General features: G+C 38.6%; 14 non-coding genes across 14 annotated transcripts; 6 read left to right on the top strand and 8 right to left on the bottom strand.

The window, feature by feature from the left end:
* Positions 1-296: 296 nt before the first annotated feature.
* trnan-guu (transfer RNA asparagine (anticodon GUU)) lies at positions 297-370 on the top strand. Its single transcript has one exon. It is a non-coding gene; the product is annotated as a tRNA-Asn (tRNA).
* Positions 371-504: 134 nt separating this feature from the next.
* On the bottom strand, positions 505-577 carry trnaf-gaa (transfer RNA phenylalanine (anticodon GAA)). The gene has a single exon. It is a non-coding gene; the product is annotated as a tRNA-Phe (tRNA).
* A 1,301-nt stretch (positions 578-1,878) lies between these two features.
* Positions 1,879-2,091, bottom strand: LOC131703492 (small nucleolar RNA U3). The gene has a single exon (XR_009309941.1). It is a non-coding gene; the product is annotated as a small nucleolar RNA U3 (small nucleolar RNA).
* Positions 2,092-4,377: 2,286 nt separating this feature from the next.
* trnaf-gaa (transfer RNA phenylalanine (anticodon GAA)) lies at positions 4,378-4,450 on the bottom strand. Its single transcript has one exon. It is a non-coding gene; the product is annotated as a tRNA-Phe (tRNA).
* A 1,300-nt stretch (positions 4,451-5,750) lies between these two features.
* On the bottom strand, positions 5,751-5,963 carry LOC131703496 (small nucleolar RNA U3). Its single transcript, XR_009309942.1, has one exon. It is a non-coding gene; the product is annotated as a small nucleolar RNA U3 (small nucleolar RNA).
* A 139-nt stretch (positions 5,964-6,102) lies between these two features.
* On the top strand, positions 6,103-6,175 carry trnai-uau (transfer RNA isoleucine (anticodon UAU)). The gene has a single exon. It is a non-coding gene; the product is annotated as a tRNA-Ile (tRNA).
* A 628-nt stretch (positions 6,176-6,803) lies between these two features.
* On the top strand, positions 6,804-6,875 carry trnaw-cca (transfer RNA tryptophan (anticodon CCA)). Its single transcript has one exon. It is a non-coding gene; the product is annotated as a tRNA-Trp (tRNA).
* Positions 6,876-8,493: 1,618 nt separating this feature from the next.
* Positions 8,494-8,567, top strand: trnan-guu (transfer RNA asparagine (anticodon GUU)). Its single transcript has one exon. It is a non-coding gene; the product is annotated as a tRNA-Asn (tRNA).
* A 135-nt stretch (positions 8,568-8,702) lies between these two features.
* Positions 8,703-8,775, bottom strand: trnaf-gaa (transfer RNA phenylalanine (anticodon GAA)). Its single transcript has one exon. It is a non-coding gene; the product is annotated as a tRNA-Phe (tRNA).
* Positions 8,776-10,076: 1,301 nt separating this feature from the next.
* On the bottom strand, positions 10,077-10,289 carry LOC131703433 (small nucleolar RNA U3). The gene has a single exon (XR_009309889.1). It is a non-coding gene; the product is annotated as a small nucleolar RNA U3 (small nucleolar RNA).
* Positions 10,290-12,575: 2,286 nt separating this feature from the next.
* Positions 12,576-12,648, bottom strand: trnaf-gaa (transfer RNA phenylalanine (anticodon GAA)). The gene has a single exon. It is a non-coding gene; the product is annotated as a tRNA-Phe (tRNA).
* Positions 12,649-13,947: 1,299 nt separating this feature from the next.
* LOC131703466 (small nucleolar RNA U3) lies at positions 13,948-14,160 on the bottom strand. The gene has a single exon (XR_009309922.1). It is a non-coding gene; the product is annotated as a small nucleolar RNA U3 (small nucleolar RNA).
* A 139-nt stretch (positions 14,161-14,299) lies between these two features.
* trnai-uau (transfer RNA isoleucine (anticodon UAU)) lies at positions 14,300-14,372 on the top strand. Its single transcript has one exon. It is a non-coding gene; the product is annotated as a tRNA-Ile (tRNA).
* A 628-nt stretch (positions 14,373-15,000) lies between these two features.
* On the top strand, positions 15,001-15,072 carry trnaw-cca (transfer RNA tryptophan (anticodon CCA)). Its single transcript has one exon. It is a non-coding gene; the product is annotated as a tRNA-Trp (tRNA).
* The last annotated feature ends 4,733 nt before the right edge of the window (positions 15,073-19,805 follow it).

Genomic DNA, 19,805 nt, shown 5'->3' with positions numbered 1-19,805 from the left:
GCTCAAGCCACAGCACACAGCGCTGATGCATCGGAACAGAGGTGGATTTTAAAGCGACTGAATCAACGAGCTGAGACTACTTTTTGAAGAAACTGAAAACATACCTCTCGTCGAAAAATGTGCTATTTAGTTAATTTATTTATTTATTGAATTTGCAAATGGCAGACTACATACATGGGAATAAATATAAAAGGCTTGAAGTTTGCTTGCATTGCATACATTTAATTGTGATTACAGACTTTTCTGCCGTGTTGCTTTCTTCTTAGATGTGGTCTCAGGTTCGGTTGAGCCGATTTGTCTCTGTGGCGCAATTGGTTAGCGCGTTCGGCTGTTAACCGAAAGGTTGGTGGTTCAAGCCCACCCAGGGACGATGTTTTTGCATTTCTTAATCACATTAGAAAATGGCACTCTGATACGTTGTTATTTCTTCCAATTAAACAGAACAAAAAAAACCGCTCTATTTTTCAGTTCAAAATAATACAAAACAAAAATAGTCTTGCTATTTGCCTAAACCCGGGATCGAACCAGGGACCTTTAGATCTTCAGTCTAACGCTCTCCCAACTGAGCTATTTCGGCTTGACAAGACTTGCGTTTTTTGTCACCCCAGTAAACCTGTGTATTATGAGAAACGATCAACAGCTCGGCAACACAATAGAATCCGATGCCTTTACAAATGCGTTTCGAAACACTTAAGTTTTCACCCAGATGCGGTTTTCAGCCGAAACGGGGGGATAAAACTGCCTATGATCAAAGTGGGCAGAAAAGTTGCATACTTTGCATACCGTATTGGGAGAAAAGAAAGCGGATCATCAAATTGATCAATGCTAATGTTAAAACAATTTAAGAACACTTTACATAGGCCTTGACTAATATAAAAATATAGTAATGTGATTTGCATTACGCAGGACTAGATTGAGCTTAAATAAAGACATTACATCTGAAAATAAATTGTGCTTACCCCCACTTACAAGGAAAGTGTCCAACTTTGTATTCGTACTCATAACGTGTTATAACATGTAAACAGCAATTGGAGAATGCCGATGTCGATCATCCTAGCATGTTAAACGAGGGCATTTCTGATGTAAGCTTCTTCCACTAATAGATCGTTTATACTGTTCTCAAAGGTCCGCATCCCAGCCTGAGACCTCGATCCAGTGGCCGACGGAGATGTTATTCAATTTAATATATTATTTTTAATATTAAAACAAGTTAAATACATGTTTGGACAAAATATTTTTCATTGACTTCAACGAGTAGTCTGTTTACAACCAAATGCAATCTGTGTTAGGAACGCTATTTTAGTCTGAATTAAAATGGAAATTAAAATGGTATTGCGTTCTGACAAGAGTTTGGTATCAGCTGTTGATTTCCTTGAAACAATCTTTTATAGTAAAATGAACACATTTATTCCTTTTAAGAATAAATAAAATTGAACTGTCAGAGGAGGATTTGAACCGACACCTCCACTTGGAGACCAGAACACAGAATTCTTTGGAAAGACAGAGTCCTTAAGTCTAGCGCCTTAGACCACTCGACCATCCTGACAAACTGCGTTCATTACAGCAGAAAACCGCATTATTTATTTCAGCACAGCCTAGGGTTGTCATATCAAGGCCCGATCGGGTTTATTACGCACATACCAACTGTTGCTCCATGAATGATGTAATGACAAGTGTTAAAACAGAAACGGTTTGAAGCCAACCCACAAAAGTAAGACTATTTATTTCAATATCGTTATAACTATAAACGATGCACGCATTTTACAATAGCAATTGCTATATGACAACGACCAAAAAGTAATTTTGTTGCAATACTGTATACAGTGTGAACAGAATCAGATATTGCTCTGTTGCCTCGAAGAAACATCTACATTTTGTATTTAAAAAGGACGTCCAACGTGGGGCTCGATCCCAAAAGAGAGCGGAATGTTCATCAATGATCAAGAACAGCTACAGTGAAATAGCATTCAAGTCCCGCTTCGTGCTCAGAAGAAAACACTGTAACTCCACGTTATGGTTAGCGAGACCAGACACTAGAAACGCATTTCACTAGAAACAAACTATAGAAATGATCCCTGAAAGTATAGTCTTAACAAATATGTGGGTAAAACAACTTCCCTACTCCCGGCATGATGGTGTCTGATTCGGTTTCCTTTCTAGAATATTACTTGTTCATAGTAATGTTAATAATTGCCAATGCGTTTCAAACACAAAACTCACGTTCTGACAAGGTTCCATAGTGTAGTGGTTATTACGTCTGCTTTACACGCAGAAGGTCCTGGGTTCGATCCCCACTTCAGTTTGTTTTTACAATATGACTCCCTGGTCAAGACAAGGTAGTTCTGGGTTTGGCCGATCATTAGATTGCGGATGTAAGGTCTCTGGTCCCATCGTAAAAGCAAGATAGTTTATTCACAAAAAAATACATACACTTTTATTTATGTTTCTTTTGTTGGTAAATTAAACCAATACATTATTGCATTCTGTCACGTCATTAGATGATCAAAGCCCCTTTGTGCCAGTGCGCATTCAGAGGAGACGCGCTGAGAAAATCCGTCATCTGTGTCACTCAGTACTGCCAGCTTTCCCTCGTTGGTGATATATTGGTCAGCATAGCTGCTTTCCAAGTAATTGACCCGAGACGATTCCCAGCCAGTACAACTGTGTTTATGCCCACGTTTCAAATAATAAACATTATAAAAGCAAATCGCTTTGTTTTATGTTTTCTTTACTTTTAAGCTGAGAATCAAACACACTTCCGACAACTTCATAGCCCTGCTGACTACGAACAAATATTGAGTCGTCTGTTTCCCATGACCCTGGTGATACTGAGTGTTTTCCAAGTATCAGCATCGGACTTAGCATGCCTTTGGCATGCTTGCTGTGCACTCTAGCATTGCATAACAAGCATGCACCACGACAGGAATTCGTGGCGCAACGGTAGCGCGTCTGACTCCAGATCAGAAGGTTGCGTGTTCAAATTACGTCGAGGTCAAAGCCTTCTTTGTTTCTATTCCACACTATTTAATTTTGTAATGTGTTTGCAAATACTAGTTTGGACGAATTTAATGTACAGCAAGAAATAATTGATACCTTTAAGCTGAACAGGCATTTAAGAATTAACAACGAAGACATAAAAAGGGACACAACGCCAACAGAGTTCAAGCCCATCACCTTAACCACTTGGCCACGACTACTTGGTGCAACGTGCCAAAATCTATAAACACAGACCACATATATCACCAACCAAGAACAAATACACACACACTGTTTTAAATAAAACTGACGAAACCATAATCCCTGGTTTAGGAGGCCAGTGCCTTATCCTTTAGGTTACTTCCAGGTGGATAGCAGTCAGCGAGACAATACACGACCAGAGGAATAAATGTGTTCATTTTACTATAAAGATTGTTTCAATGAAATCAACAGCTGATACCAAACTCTTGTCAGCACTCAATACCATTTTAATTTATTTTTAAATCGGACTAAAATAGCGTTCCTAACACAGATTGTATTTTTGTTGTAAACAGACTACTTGTTGAAGTCACTGGAAAATACTGTGTGTCCAAACATGTAATTAACTTGTTTGTTTTAATATTCCAAATAACATATTACTTTGAAAAACATCTCCGTTGGCCACTGGATCGTGGTCTCAGGCTGGGATACGGACCATTGAGAACAGTATAAACGCTCTATGACTGGAAGTAGCTTACATGATAAATGCTCTCGTTTAACATGCTAGGATGATCGACTTCAGCATTCTCCAACTGCTGTTTACATTTTCTAACACGTTATGAGAACGAATACAAAGTTTGACCCTTTCCTTGTAAGTGGGGGTAAGCACAAGTTATTTTCAGATGTAATGTCTTTATTTAAGCTCAATCAAGTCCTGCGTAGTGTAAATCACATTACTATATTTTTTATATTAGTCAAGTCCTATTGAAAGAGTTCTTAAATAGTTTCTACATTATCAATGATCAATTTGAAATTTGCTTATTGATTTAAACCAGTATGAGATGCACACTCAAAATGTGTCCCCTTCCTTCAACAACCACCCGACTGAAGATTGGAGTGGTCATCACTAGCAGCCAGCAGGTGCCCGAAAACAACACTCATTGTCAGCTCGGTGCTGAGAAGTGGCAAGCTCTACTTCATTAATATGATACAATGACTGGGCAACAACGAGGTGTTACATTAACAATACCAACTAACTTGAGACAGCCAAGACGTTGAAGTATACCTTAAGTTTTTGCATTTCTTAATCACATTAGAAAATGGCACTCTGATACGTTGTTATTTCTTCCAATTACACAGAACAAAAAAAAACGCTCTTTTTTTCTGTTCAAAATAATACAAAACAAAAATAGTCTTGCTACTTGCCGAAACCCGGGATCGAACCAGGGACCTTTAGATCTTCAGTCTAACGCTCTCCCAACTGAGCTATTTCGGCTTGACAAGACTTGCGTTTTTTGTCACCCCAGTAAACCTGTGTATTATGAGAAACGTCAACAGCTCGGCAACACAATAGAATCCGATGCCTTTACAAATGCGTTTCGAAACACTTAAGTTTTCTCCCAGATGCAGTTTTCAGCCGAAACGGGGGGATAAAACTGCCTATGATCAAAGTGGGCAGAAAAGTTGCATAATTTGCATACCGTATTGGGAGAAAAGAAAACGGATCATCAAATTGATCAATGCTAATGTTAAAACAATTTAAGAACACTTTACATAGGCCTTGACTAATATAAAAATATAGTAATGTGATTTGCATTACGCAGGACTAGATTGAGCTTAAATAAAGACATTACATCTGAAAATAAATTGTGCTTACCCCCACTTACAAGGAAAGTGTCCAACTTTGTATTCGTACTCATAACGTGTTATAACATGTACACAGCAATTGGAGAATACCGATGTCGATCATCCTAGCATGTTAAACGAGGGCATTTCTGATGTAAGCTACTTCCACTAATAGATCGTTTATACTGTTCTCAAAGGTCCGCATCCCAGCCTGAGACCACGATCCAGTGGCCGACGGAGATGTTATTCAATTTAATACATTATTTTTAATATTAAAACAAGTTAAATACATGTTTGGACAAAATATTTTTCATTGACTTCAACGAGTAGTCTGTTTACAACCAAATGCAATCTGTGTTAGGAACGCTATTTTAGTCTGAATTAAAATGGAAATTAAAATGGTATTGCGTTCTGACAAGAGTTTGGTATCAGCTGTTGATTTCCTTGAAACAATCTTTTATAGTAAAATGAACACATTTATTCCTTTTAAGAATAAATAAAATTGAGCTGTCAGAGGAGGATTTGATCAGACACCTCCACTTGGAGACCAGAACACAGAATTCTTTGGAAAGACAGAGTCCTTAAGTCTAGCGCCTTAGACCACTCGACCATCCTGACAAACTGCGTTCATTACAGCAGAAAACCGCATTATTTATTTCAGCACAGCCTAGGGTTGTCATATCAAGGCCCGATCGGGTTTATTACGCACATACCAACTGTTGCTCCATGAATGATGTAATGACAAGTGTTAAAACAGAAACGGTTTGAAGCCAACCCACAAAAGTAAGACTATTTATTTCAATATCGTTATAACTATAAACGATGCACGCATTTTACAATAGCAATTGCTATATGACAACGACCAAAAAGTAATTTTGTTGCAATACTGTATACAGTGTGAACAGAATCAGATATTGCTCTGTTGCCTCGAAGAAACATCTACATTTTGTATTTAAAAAGGACATCCAACGTGGGGCTCGATCCCAAAAGAGAGCGGAATGTTCATCAATGATCAAGAACAGCTACAGTGAAGTAGCATTCAAGTCCCGCTACGCGCTCAGAAGAAAACACTGTAACTCCTCGTTATGGTTAGCGAGACCAGACACTAGAAACGCATTTCACTAGAAACAAACTATAGAAATGATACCTGAAAGTAAAATCTTAACAAATATGTGGGTAAAACAACTTCCCTACTCCCGGCATGATGGTGTCTGATTCGGTTTCCTTTCTAGAATATTACTTGTTCATAGTAATGTTAATAATTGCCAATGCGTTTCAAACACAAAACTCACTTTCTGACCAGGTTCCATAGTTTAGTGGTTATCACGTCTGCTTTATACGCAGAAGGGCCTGGGTTCGATCCCCAGTGGAACCACTTCAATTTGTTTTTACAATATGACTCCCTGGTCAAGACAAGGTAGTTCTGGGTTTGGCCGATCATTAGATTGCGGATGTAAGGTATCTGGTCCCATCGTAGAAGCAAGATAGTTTATTCACAAAAAATACATACACTTTTATTTATGTTTCTTTTGTTGGTAAATTAACCCAATACATTATTGCATTCTGTCACGTCATTAGATGATCAAAGCCCCTTTGTGCCAGTGCGCATTCAGAGGAGACGCGCTGAGAAAATCCGTCATCTGTGTCACTCAGTACTGCCAGCTTTCCCTCGTTGGTGATATATTGGTCAGCATAGCTGCTTTCCAAGTAATTGACCCGAGACGATTCCCAGCCAGTACAACTGTGTTTATGCCCACGTTTCAAATAATAAACATTATAAAAACAAATCGCTTTGTTTTATGTTTTCTTTACTTTTAAGCTGAGAATCAAACACACTTCCGACAACTTCATAGCCCTGCAGACTACGAACAAATATTGAGTCGGCTGTTTCCCATGACCCTGGTGATACCGAGTGTTTTCCAAGTATCAGCATCGGACTTAGCATGCCTTTGGCATGCTTGCTGTGCACTCTAGCATTGCATAACAAGCATGCACTACGGCAGGAATTCGTGGCGCAACGGTAGCGCGTCTGACTCCAGATCAGAAGGTTGCGTGTTCAAATCACGTCGAGGTCAAAGCCTTCTTGTTTCTATTCCACACCATTTAATTTTGTAATGTGTTTGCAAATACTAGTTTGGAAGAATTTAATGTACAGCAAGAAATAATTGATACCTTTAAGCTGAACAGGCATTTAAGAATTAACAACGAAGACATAAAAAGGGACACAACGCCAACAGAGTTCAAGCCCATCACCTTAACCACTTGGCCACGACTACTTGGTGCAACGTGCCAAGATCTATAAACACAGACCACATATATCACAGACCAAGAACAAATACACACACACTGTTTTAAATAAAACTGACGAAACCATAATCCCTGGTTTAGGAGGCCAGTGCCTTATCCTTTAGATATAGGTGACTTCCAGGTGGATAGCAGTCAGCGAGACAATACACGACCAGAGGAATAAATGTGTTCATTTTACTATAAAGATTGTTTCAATGAAATCAACAGCTGATACCAAACTCTTGTCAGCACTCAATACCATTTTAATTTCTTTTTTAAATCGGACTAAAATAGCGTTCCTAACACAGATTGTATTTTTGTTGTAAACAGACTACTTGTTGAAGTCACTGGAAAATACTGTGTGTACAAACATGTAATTAACTTGATTGTTTTAATATTCCAAATAACATATTACTTTGAAAAACATCTCCGTCGGCCACTGGATCGTGGTCTCAGGCTGGGATACGGACCATTGAGAACAGTATAAACGATCTATGACTGGAAGTAGCTTACATGAGAAATGTTCTCGTTAAACATGCTAGGATGATCGACTTCGGCATTCTCCAACTGCTGTTTACATTTTCTAACACGTTATGAGAACGAATACAAAGTTTGACCCTTTCCTTGTAAGTGGGGGTAAGCACAAGTTATTTTCAGATGTTATGTCTTTATTTAAGCACAATCAAGTCCTGCGTAGTGCAAATCACATTACTATATTTTTTATATTAGTCAAGTCCTATTGAAAGAGTTCTTAAATAGTTTCAACATTATCAATGATCAATTTGAAATTTGCTTATTGATTTAAACCAGTATGAGATGCACACTCAAAATGTGTCCCCTTCCTTCAACAACCCCCTGACTGAAGATTGGAGTGGTCATCACTAGCAGCCAGCAGGTGCCCGAAAACAACACTCATTGTCAGCTCGGTGCTGAGAAGTGGCAAGCTCTACTTCATTAATATGATACAATGACTGGGCAACAACGAGGTGTTACATTAACAATACCAACTAACTTGAGACAGCCAAGACGTTGAAGTATACCTTAAGTCTGTCATGTGATGCAATAACAGGTTTTAGCATTTTTGCATTTCCTGCTTCGTCAAACAAGCTCAAGCCACAGCACACAGCGCTGATGCATCGGAACAGAGGTGGATTTTAAAGCGACTGAATCAACGAGCTGAGACTACTTTTTGAAGAAACTGAAAACATACCTCTCGTCGAAAAATGTGCTATTTAGTTAATTTATTTATTTATTGAATTTGCAAATGGCAGACTACATACATGGGAATAAATATAAAAGGCTTGAAGTTTGCTTGCATTGGGTTGCATACATTTAATTGTGATTACAGACTTTTCTGCCGTGTTGCTTTCTTCTTAGATGTGGTCTCAGGTTCGGTTGAGCCGATTTGTCTTTGTGGCGCAATTGGTTAGCGTGTTCGGCTGTTAACCGAAAGGTTGGTGGTTCAAGCCCACCCAGGGACGATGTTTTTGCATTTCTTAATCACATTAGAAAATGGCACTCTGATACGTTGTTATTTCTTCCAATTAAACAGAACAAAAAAAACCCGCTCTATTTTTCAGTTCAAAATAATACAAAACAAAAATAGACTTGCTATTTACCGAAACCCGGGATCGAACCAGGGACCTTTAGATCTTCAGTCTAACGCTCTCCCAACTGAGCTATTTCGGCTTGACAAGACTTGCGTTTTTTGTCACCCCAGTAAACCTGTGATTTATGAGAAACGATCAACAGCTCGGCAACACAATAGAATCCGATGCCTTTACAAATGCGTTTCGAAACACTTAAGTTTTCACCCAGATGCGGTTTTCAGCCGAAACGGGGGGATAAAACTGCCTATGATCAAAGTGGGCAGAAAAGTTGCATACTTTGCATACCGTATTGGGAGAAAAGAAAGCGGATCATCAAATTGATCAATGCTAATGTTAAAACAATTTAAGAACACTTTACATAGGCCTTGACTAATATAAAAAATATAGTAATGTGATTTGCATTACGCAGGACTAGATTGAGCTTAAATAAAGACATTACATCTGAAAATAAATTGTGCTTACCCCCACTTACAAGGAAAGTGTCCAACTTTGTATTCGTACTCATAACGTGTTATAACATCTAAACAGCAATTGGAGAATGCCGAGGTCGATCATCCTAGCATGTTAAACGAGGGCATTTCTGATGTAAGCTACTTCCACTAATAGATCGTTTATACTGTTCTCAAAGGTCCGCATCCCAGCCTGAGACCTCGATCCAGTGGCCGACGGAGATGTTATTCAATTTAATATATTATTTTTAATATTAAAACAAGTTAAATACATGTTTGGACAAAATATTTTTCATTGACTTCAACGAGTAGTCTGTTTACAACCAAATGCAATCTGTGTTAGGAACGCTATTTTAGTCTGAATTAAAATGGAAATTAAAATGGTATTGCGTTCTGACAAGAGTTTGGTATCAGCTGTTGATTTCCTTGAAACAATCTTTTATAGTAAAATGAACACATTTATTCCTTTTAAGAATAAATAAAATTGAACTGTCAGAGGAGGATTTGAACCGACACATCCACTTGGAGCCCGAACACAGAATTCTTTGGAAAGACAGAGTCCTTAAGTCTAGCGCCTTAGACCACTCGACCATCCTGACAAACTGCGTTCATTACAGCAGAAAACCGCATTATTTATTTCAGCACAGCCTAGGGTTGTCATATCAAAGCCCGATCGGGTTTATTACGCACATACCAACTGTTGCTCCATGAATGATGTAATGACATGTGTTAAAACAGAAACGGTTTGAAGCCAACCCACAAAAGTAAGACTATTTATTTCAATATCGTTATAACTATAAACGATGCACGCATTTTACAATAGCAATTGCTATATGACAACGACCAAAAAGTAATTTTGTTGCAATACTGTATACAGTGTGAACAGAATCAGATATTGCTCTGTTGCCTCGAAGAAACATCTACATTTTGTATTTAAAAAGGACGTCCAACTTGGGGCTCGATCCCAAAAGAGAGCGGAATGTTCATCAATGATCAAGAACAGCTACAGTGAAATAGCATTCAAGTCCCGCTTCGCGCTCAAAAGTAAACACTGTAACTCCTCGTTATGGTTAGCGAGACCAGACACTAGAAACGCATTTCACTAGAAACAAACTATAGAAATGATCCCTGAAAGTATAGTCTTAACAAATATGTGGGTAAAACAACTTCCCTACTCCGGGCATGATGGTGTCTGATTCGGTTTCCTTTCTAGAATATTACTTGTTCATAGTAATGTTAATAATTGCCAATGCGTTTCAAACACAAAACTCACTTTCTGACAAGGTTCCATAGTGTAGTGGTTATCACGTCTGCTTTACACGCAGAAGGTCCTGGGTTCGATCCCCACTTCAGTTTGTTTTTACAATATGACTCCCTGGTCAAGACAAGGTAGTTCTGGGTTTGGCCGATCATTAGATTGCGGATGTAAGGTCTCTGGTCCCATCGTAAAAGCAAGATAGTTTATTCACAAAAAAATACATACACTTTTATTTATGTTTCTTTTGTTGGTAAATTAAACCAATACATTATTGCATTCTGTCACGTCATTAGATGATCAAAGCCCCTTTGTGCCAGTGCGCATTCAGAGGAGACGCGCTGAGAAAATCCGTCATCTGTGTCACTCAGTACTGCCAGCTTTCCCTCGTTGGTGATATATTGGTCAGCATAGCTGCTTTCCAAGTAATTGACCCGAGACGATTCCCAGCCAGTACAACTGTGTTTATGCCCACGTTTCAAATAATAAACATTATAAAAGCAAATCGCTTTGTTTTATGTTTTCTTTACTTTTAAGCTGAGAATCAAACACACTTCCGACAACTTCATAGCCCTGCTGACTACGAACAAATATTGAGTCGTCTGTTTCCCATGACCCTGGTGATACTGAGTGTTTTCCAAGTATCAGCATCGGACTTAGCATGCCTTTGGCATGCTTGCTGTGCACTCTAGCATTGCATAACAAGCATGCACCACGACCGGAATTCGTGGCGCAACGGTAGCGCGTCTGATTTCAGATCAGAAGGTTGCGTGTTCAAATTACGTCGAGGTCAAAGCCTTCTTTGTTTCTATTCCACACTATTTAATTTTGTAATGTGTTTGCAAATACTAGTTTGGACGAATTTAATGTACAGCAAGAAATAATTGATACCTTTAAGCTGAACAGGCATTTAAGAATTAACAACGAAGACATAAAAAGGGACACAACGCCAACAGAGTTCAAGCCCATCACCTTAACCACTTGGCCACGACTACTTGGTGCAACGTGCCAAAATCTATAAACACAGACCACATATATCACCAACCAAGAACAAATACACACACACTGTTTTAAATAAAACTGACGAAACCATAATCCCTGGTTTAGGAGGCCAGTGCCTTATCCTTTAGGTGACTTCCAGGTGGATAGCAGTCAGCGAGACAATACACGACCAGAGGAATAAATGTGTTCATTTTACTATAAAGATTGTTTCAATGAAATCAACAGCTGATACCAAACTCTTGTCAGCACTCAATACCATTTTAATTTATTTTTAAATCGGACTAAAATAGCGTTCCTAACACAGATTGTATTTTTGTTGTAAACAGACTACTTGTTGAAGTCACTGGAAAATACTGTGTGTCCAAACATGTAATTAACTTGATTGTTTTAATATTCCAAATAACATATTACTTTGAAAAACATCTCCGTTGGCCACTGGATCGTGGTCTCAGGCTGGGATACGGACCATTGAGAACAGTATAAACGCTCTATGACTGGAAGTAGCTTACATGATAAATGCTCTCGTTTAACATGCTAGGATGATCGACTTCAGCATTCTCCAACTGCTGTTTACATTTTCTAACACGTTATGAGAACGAATACAAAGTTTGACCCTTTCCTTGTAAGTGGGGGTAAGCACAAGTTATTTTCAGATGTAATGTCTTTATTTAAGCTCAATCAAGTCCTGCGTAGTGTAAATCACATTACTATATTTTTTATATTAGTCAAGTCCTATTGAAAGAGTTCTTAAATAGTTTCTACATTATCAATGATCAATTTGAAATTTGCTTATTGATTTAAACCAGTATGAGATGCACACTCAAAATGTGTCCCCTTCCTTCAACAACCACCCGACTGAAGATTGGAGTGGTCATCACTAGCAGCCAGCAGGTGCCCGAAAACAACACTCATTGTCAGCTCGGTGCTGAGAAGTGGCAAGCTCTACTTCATTAATATGATACAATGACTGGGCAACAACGAGGTGTTACATTAACAATACCAACTAACTTGAGACAGCCAAGACGTTGAAGTATACCTTAAGTTTTTGCATTTCTTAATCACATTAGAAAATGGCACTCTGATACGTTGTTATTTCTTCCAATTACACAGAACAAAAAAAAACGCTCTTTTTTTCTGTTCAAAATAATACAAAACAAAAATAGTCTTGCTACTTGCCGAAACCCGGGATCGAACCAGGGACCTTTAGATCTTCAGTCTAACGCTCTCCCAACTGAGCTATTTCGGCTTGACAAGACTTGCGTTTTTGTCACCCCAGTAAACCTGTGTATTATGAGAAACGTCAACAGCTCGGCAACACAATAGAATCCGATGCCTTTACAAATGCGTTTCGAAACACTTAAGTTTTCTCCCAGATGCGGTTTTCAGCCGAAACGGGGGGATAAAACTGCCTATGATCAAAGTGGGCAGAAAAGTTGCATAATTTGCATACCGTATTGGGAGAAAAGAAAACGGATCATCAAATTGATCAATGCTAATGTTAAAATAATTTAAGAACACTTTACATAGGCCTTGACTAATATAAAAATATAGTAATGTGATTTGCATTACGCAGGACTAGATTGAGCTTAAATAAAGACATTACATCTGAAAATAAATTGTGCTTACCCCCACTTACAAGGAAAGTGTCCAACTTTGTATTCGTACTCATAACGTGTTATAACATGTACACAGCAATTGGAGAATACCGATGTCGATCATCCTAGCATGTTAAACGAGGGCATTTCTGATGTAAGCTACTTCCACTAATAGATCGTTTATACTGTTCTCAAAGGTCCGCATCCCAGCCTGAGACCACGATCCAGTGGCCGACGGAGATGTTATTCAATTTAATACATTATTTTTAATATTAAAACAAGTTAAATACATGTTTGGACAAAATATTTTTCATTGACTTCAACGAGTAGTCTGTTTACAACCAAATGCAATCTGTGTTAGGAACGCTATTTTAGTCTGAATTAAAATGGAAATTAAAATGGTATTGCGTTCTGACAAGAGTTTGGTATCAGCTGTTGATTTCCTTGAAACAATCTTTTATAGTTAAATGAACACATTTATTCCTTTTAAGAATAAATAAAATTGAGCTGTCAGAGGAGGATTTGATCAGACACCTCCACTTGGAGACCAGAACACAGAATTCTTTGGAAAGACAGAGTCCTTAAGTCTAGCGCCTTAGACCACTCGACCATCCTGACAAACTGCGTTCATTACAGCAGAAAACCGCATTATTTATTTCAGCACAGCCTAGGGTTGTCATATCAAGGCCCGATCGGGTTTATTACGCACATACCAACTGTTGCTCCATGAATGATGTAATGACAAGTGTTAAAACAGAAACGGTTTGAAGCCAACCCACAAAAGTAAGACTATTTATTTCAATATCGTTATAACTATAAACGATGCACGCATTTTACAATAGCAATTGCTATATGACAACGACCAAAAAGTAATTTTGTTGCAATACTGTATACAGTGTGAACAGAATCAGATATTGCTCTGTTGCCTCGAAGAAACATCTACATTTTGTATTTAAAAAGGACATCCAACGTGGGGCTCGATCCCAAAAGAGAGCGGAATGTTCATCAATGATCAAGAACAGCTACAGTGAAGTAGCATTCAAGTCCCGCTACGCGCTCAGAAGAAAACACTGTAACTCCTCGTTATGGTTAGCGAGACCAGACACTAGAAACGCATTTCACTAGAAACAAACTATAGAAATGATCCCTGAAAGTATAGTCTTAACAAATATGTGGGTAAAACAACTTCCCTACTCCCGGCATGATGGTGTCTGATTCGGTTTCCTTTCTAGAATATTACTTGTTCATAGTAATGTTAATAATTGCCAATGCGTTTCAAACACAAAACTCACTTTCTGACCAGGTTCCATAGTTTAGTGGTTATCACGTCTGCTTTATACGCAGAAGGTCCTGGGTTCGATCCCCAGTGGAACCACTTCAATTTGTTTTTACAATATGACTCCCTGGTCAAGACAAGGTAGTTCTGGGTTTGGCCGATCATTAGATTGCGGATGTAAGGTATCTGGTCCCATCGTAGAAGCAAGATAGTTTATTCACAAAAAATACATACACTTTTATTTATGTTTCTTTTGTTGGTAAATTAACCCAATACATTATTGCATTCTGTCACGTCATTAGATGAGCAAAGCCCCTTTGTGCCAGTGCGCATTCAGAGGAGACGCGCTGAGAAAATCCGTCATCTGTATCACTCAGTACTGCCAGCTTTCCCTCGTTGGTGATATATTGGTCAGCATAGCTGCTTTCCAAGTAATTGACCCGAGACGATTCCCAGCCAGTACAACTGTGTTTATGCCCACGTTTCAAATAATAAACATTATAAAAGCAAATCGCTTTGTTTTATGTTTTCTTTACTTTTAAGCTGAGAATCAAACACACTTCCGACAACTTCATAGCCCTGCTGACTACGAACAAATATTGAGTCGTCTGTTTCCCATGACCCTGGTGATACTGAGTGTTTTCCAAGTATCAGCATCGGACTTAGCATGCCTTTGGCATGCTTGCTGTGCACTCTAGCATTGCATAACAAGCATGCACTATGGCAGGAATTCGTGGCGCAACGGTAGCGCGTCTGACTCCAGATCAGAAGGTTGCGTGTTCAAATCACGTCGAGGTCAAAGCCTTCATTGTTTCTATTCCACACTATTTAATTTTGTAATGTGTTTGCAAATACTAGTTTGGACGAATTTAATGTACAGCAAGTAATAATTGATACCTTTAAGCTGAACAGTCATTTAAGAATTAACAACGAAGACATAAAAAGGGACACAACGCCAACAGAGTTCAAGCCCATCACCTTAACCACTTGGCCACGCCTACTTGGTGCAACGTGCCAAGATCTATAAACACAGACCACATATATCACAGACCAAGAACAAATACACACACACTGTTTTAACCATAATCCCTAGTTTAGGAGGCCATTGCCTTATCCTTTAGGTGACTTTCAGGTGGATAGCAGTCAGCGAGACAATACACGACCAGAGGAATAAATGTGTTCATTTTACTATAAAGATTGTTTCAATGAAATCAACAGCTGATACCAAACTCTTGTCAGCACTCAATACCATTTTAATTTATTTTTAAATCGGACTAAAATAGCGTTCCTAACACAGATTGTATTTTTGTTGTAAACAGACTACTTGTTGAAGTCACTGGAAAATACTGTGTGTCCAAACATGTAATTAACTTGATTGTTTTAATATTCCAAATAACATATTACTTTGAAAAACATCTCCGTTGGCCACTGGATCGTGGTCTCAGGCTGGGATACGGACCATTGAGAACAGTATAAACGCTCTATGACTGGAAGTAGCTTACATGATAAATGCTCTCGTTTAATGCTCTCGTCTCGTTTAAAGATTGTTTCAATGAAATCAACAGCTGATACCAAACTCTTGTCAGCACTCAATACCATTTTAATTTCTTTTTTAAATCGGACTAAAATAGCGTTCCTAACACAGATTGTATTTTTGTTGTAAACAGACTACTTGTTGAAGTCACTACTTGTTGAAGGAATTGTGGGAAATGTCGTTTTAAGACCTTGAAATATACCTTTGCTTCTATACCTGATCCAAAATTTCCCACAATTATTTTCAACGTCCCGTCCCTGCCTATTGGCTGAGCGTCGCAGAGCATGCAGGGGCGGCGCATTTAAATTTCAAACTTGTACAGACAGACACGGAGTATTTCGCTTATTTGTTTTTAAGATACTGACTGTCTGTTGAACAATACAAACTAACTTGAGACAGCCAAGCCGTTAAAGCATACCTTAATTCTGCCATGTGATGCAATAACAAGTATTGGAATTTTTGCATTGTCTGCCTCGTCAAACAAGCTCGAGCCACAGCATACAGCGCTGCTGCATCGGGACACAGAGGTGGATTTTAAAGCGACTGAATCAACGAGCTGAGACTACTTTTTGAAGAAATTGAAAACATACCTCTCGTCAAAATATTTGCTATTTAGTTAATTTATTTATTTTTTGAATTTGCAATTGGCAGACTACATTGCCGACAATCTGAATTGCTCATATCAAGTTGCGTTGTAGCCTATGAGAATCGCTGGCATAGCTCAAGGGGAATTAGCTCTAATGGTAGAGCGCTCGCTTAGCATGCGAGAAGTAGCGGGATCGATGCCCGCATTCTCCAAATAGTTTTAATGTATCTGCGTATTTAGTCCCAACGCATTATGGAGATAAATACAAAGTGTGACAATTCTTTGTAACAGAGACGCCCGCCCTACATGTGTATTTTAAAGCACAGTCTCCTAATTTGTAATATTCCCCAGGCTGAAAAACTGCATTGCGCCCTCCATCGTATGCCTTCCGAGAAGCACAAAGGGAGATTTTTTATATATTTTTTTTTAACAATGGAAGAGTTTGTGTTATTTGGGAATAATTATAAAGGCTTGAAATAACGCCTTGGCTGTGACTTATTGCTTTTATAAAACGGCTACACCAATATTTGTAACGTTAGTCACTTTTTGAGATCTAGTCAGCTATAACTATGCTAAGCTCCGCTAGCAAATCGACTGCCGTCCTGTGCTAGCTAGCTAGCTGGGTTGCTAAAAAAAATATATATATATATATATATATATATCAGCTCAAACATTTCCCAGGTCGCCTCTCTCTCTCCGCCTCTCTCTCTCTGCCTCTCTCTCTCTCTCTCTCTCTCTCTCTCTCTCTCTCTCTCTCTCTCTCTCTCTCTCTCTCTCTCTCTCTCTCTCTCTCACACACACACACTCTCTAATTTTTTAAAAAAAATAAGATACGATACTACAGGTTTAAATACAGTAAAATCGGGAGCAGATAAGTGCAAGTTAAAGTGCATTAAGGGCAGAGTGCTATATTGTCCAGAAGGGGAGAGCTGAGTTTTACAGGTCCTGTCTGAAGAGGTGTGTCTTGAGGAGGTGCCTGAAGGTGGTCAGGGACTGGGCAGTCCTGACATCTATAGGAAGGTCGCTCCTCCACTGCGGGGCGAGGGTGGAATCTGCAGTATCAGTAGTGTATCCTACAGATGTCAGGACTGCCCAGTCCCTGACCACATTCCGGCGCCTCCTTAAGACTCACCTCTTCAAACAGCACCTGTAGAACTCCTCTGTTTGTATCCTGGGACACTATCACCCTTCATTTAAATGTGCTTTATTTTGCTCTTATCTGCATTTAATCCTGTACTTCAGAATACTGTAATCTGTCAAGTGTTTAACCTGTAGTATTTTGTATTTAATCATATCCTGATGTAACTATCACTATTTAATCATATCCTGATGTAACTATCACTATTATCTTCTGTATTATAGAATTATGGTTTGTCACACTTGAACAAAAGTTATTGTATTTCTTGCTCTTATTGTATTACTTGTATTGCAACACTTGAAATGTATTTGCTTACGATTGTAAGTTGCCCTGGATAAGGGCGTCTGCTAAGAAATAAATAATAATAATAATAATAATAATAATAATAATAATAATAATAATAATAATAATAGTTACTTTGAAAGACACTAAACCAGTTTAAAGCATTCGTTATTTAAACCAAAACCAGTGTATAAAGTGTTTTTGTAAGACAAATAAAACACAAATGCACCGAGATTTGAACTCAGCTCGCTAGATTCAGAGTGCTAGCCATTACACCATGAAACCACCCATACAGTTCCTCCATTGCAGGGACTCTCGTCAATGTTTCGTCAAAACACCAAACAGCACAAACTGCACTACACTCTGTGACCACAAGAGGGAGAGAGAGCGTAATAAAATGATGCTCTTTAATCCAGAGCAGTGGTTCTTAACCTGGGGTCCTCAGAGACAGTCCAGGAGGTCCACAGGAAAAAAACTTGAAACTTTTCACTCAACATTAGTAATGTGCAAAATCAAAATGTTTGCTTCTTGAATTGATTTGATTTCACAAAGTTTATGATGGATCTGTTAACCTGCAGCTCTGAAAGCTACATAATCACAGCCGTGGCTAAGATGAATGGTTTGAGAGAAGGGAGAAGAGAGAGAAATAGCTGTGTTTGTACAAACTCAACACAAAGAAAACTATATTCTATTTTTTCGTTTTGCTTGCAAGATCAACTTTTTTCAGTTTTTTTCTGAATTGCAAACAAACTGCATCATCTGAAAATGAGTTTACACTTAAGAGCACTGCTTGACTAGAAGTGGCTGCTGTGCCAAGGAAGACAATTTGCAAAGAAAAGACACTTTGCATTGGCAGCACATGCTTCAGTGCTCTGGGAGTGTTTATAGCCCTGTGAGTTTAACAAGTTGTCTGAATTTAACCTGTCTGGTCAGGCTCTGAAATGGATGGAGTCTGACTTGTTAGATAGAAAACAAAGTGTTAAAATAAGCAATAGTGAATCAGCGTTTAGGATCTGTACTATGGGGGTCTCACAGGGATCTATATTTGGGCCTTTGTTATTTAGTCTCTACATTAATGATCTACCTTTGGTCTGTCCAGAAGATCAACCACAAGAGGAGACTGTAGTGTCTTGACATCACACTACGTTTGCACAAACAGCTTGCTCAATTAAGGGTGCCATGTTCTGGAATACGCTACCAGACTTTATGAAAAGTATATCAGACTACAAGAGTTTTTTTTTTTAATAGAACTGAAAAAATGGTTGAAACAGGACCAACTTTGTGACCATGTCTAGTCCCCCTCCATTTGTTGACATTAAATAATAATAATTTAATGTTTGAGAGCTGCCCTTCATGGCAACAGAATCCACAACAACAATGACTTTTATCAGCATCTTCATCTGGGCACTTGTCATCTGCACTCAGGGTAAGAATCATTTAGAAAAACACTTTCATCAATTTGTGGGGCTATTCTTAATATATAAGTGTAAAACAGGGGCAAACTAATGGAAAATAAATTAAACTTCAATAGAAAAGGCTTTCATTTAAATGGGTTTTCATTAGTTAATTCACTGATGTACTTTATTTTTACAGACCCCCCACTAATTTAGTCTCATTCCAAATGAAAGAAAGCTGGTTTTTCCAACTTTCTCAAAACAACATATCAATACAAGAGCCATGTGTTTCTCAGTGAGCTGGAATCGCCATGGCAATGGAGTGTGATCAGTCACTGTGTGCGCCCTTTCACAAACATCAAACAAAATCAATCAATAAAGAAATCAATACACGAGTGTGATGGAAATATAATGAGTTCTGGTTGTAAATCTCCCTCTTGACCTGTGAGGATACAAAGTAGCGAAAGGGAAAGGCTTTGGACGGGTTGGCCTGACAGTTCATTCCCTGGGTCGGGAAGTCAATCAGCCTGGAAAAAGACGAGACTCCAGTGCGGGAATGTATTGACCTGGAAGGTAAACGAGGTAGCAGCTGCAGGCA

Source organism: Acipenser ruthenus, chromosome 32 (genome assembly GCF_902713425.1).
Source record: "Acipenser ruthenus chromosome 32, fAciRut3.2 maternal haplotype, whole genome shotgun sequence".
In the NCBI taxonomy this organism is placed as follows: domain Eukaryota; kingdom Metazoa; phylum Chordata; class Actinopteri; order Acipenseriformes; family Acipenseridae; genus Acipenser; species Acipenser ruthenus.
Note: the sequence above shows the minus strand (reverse complement) of the source record. Positions and strands in the feature narration are given on the sequence as shown.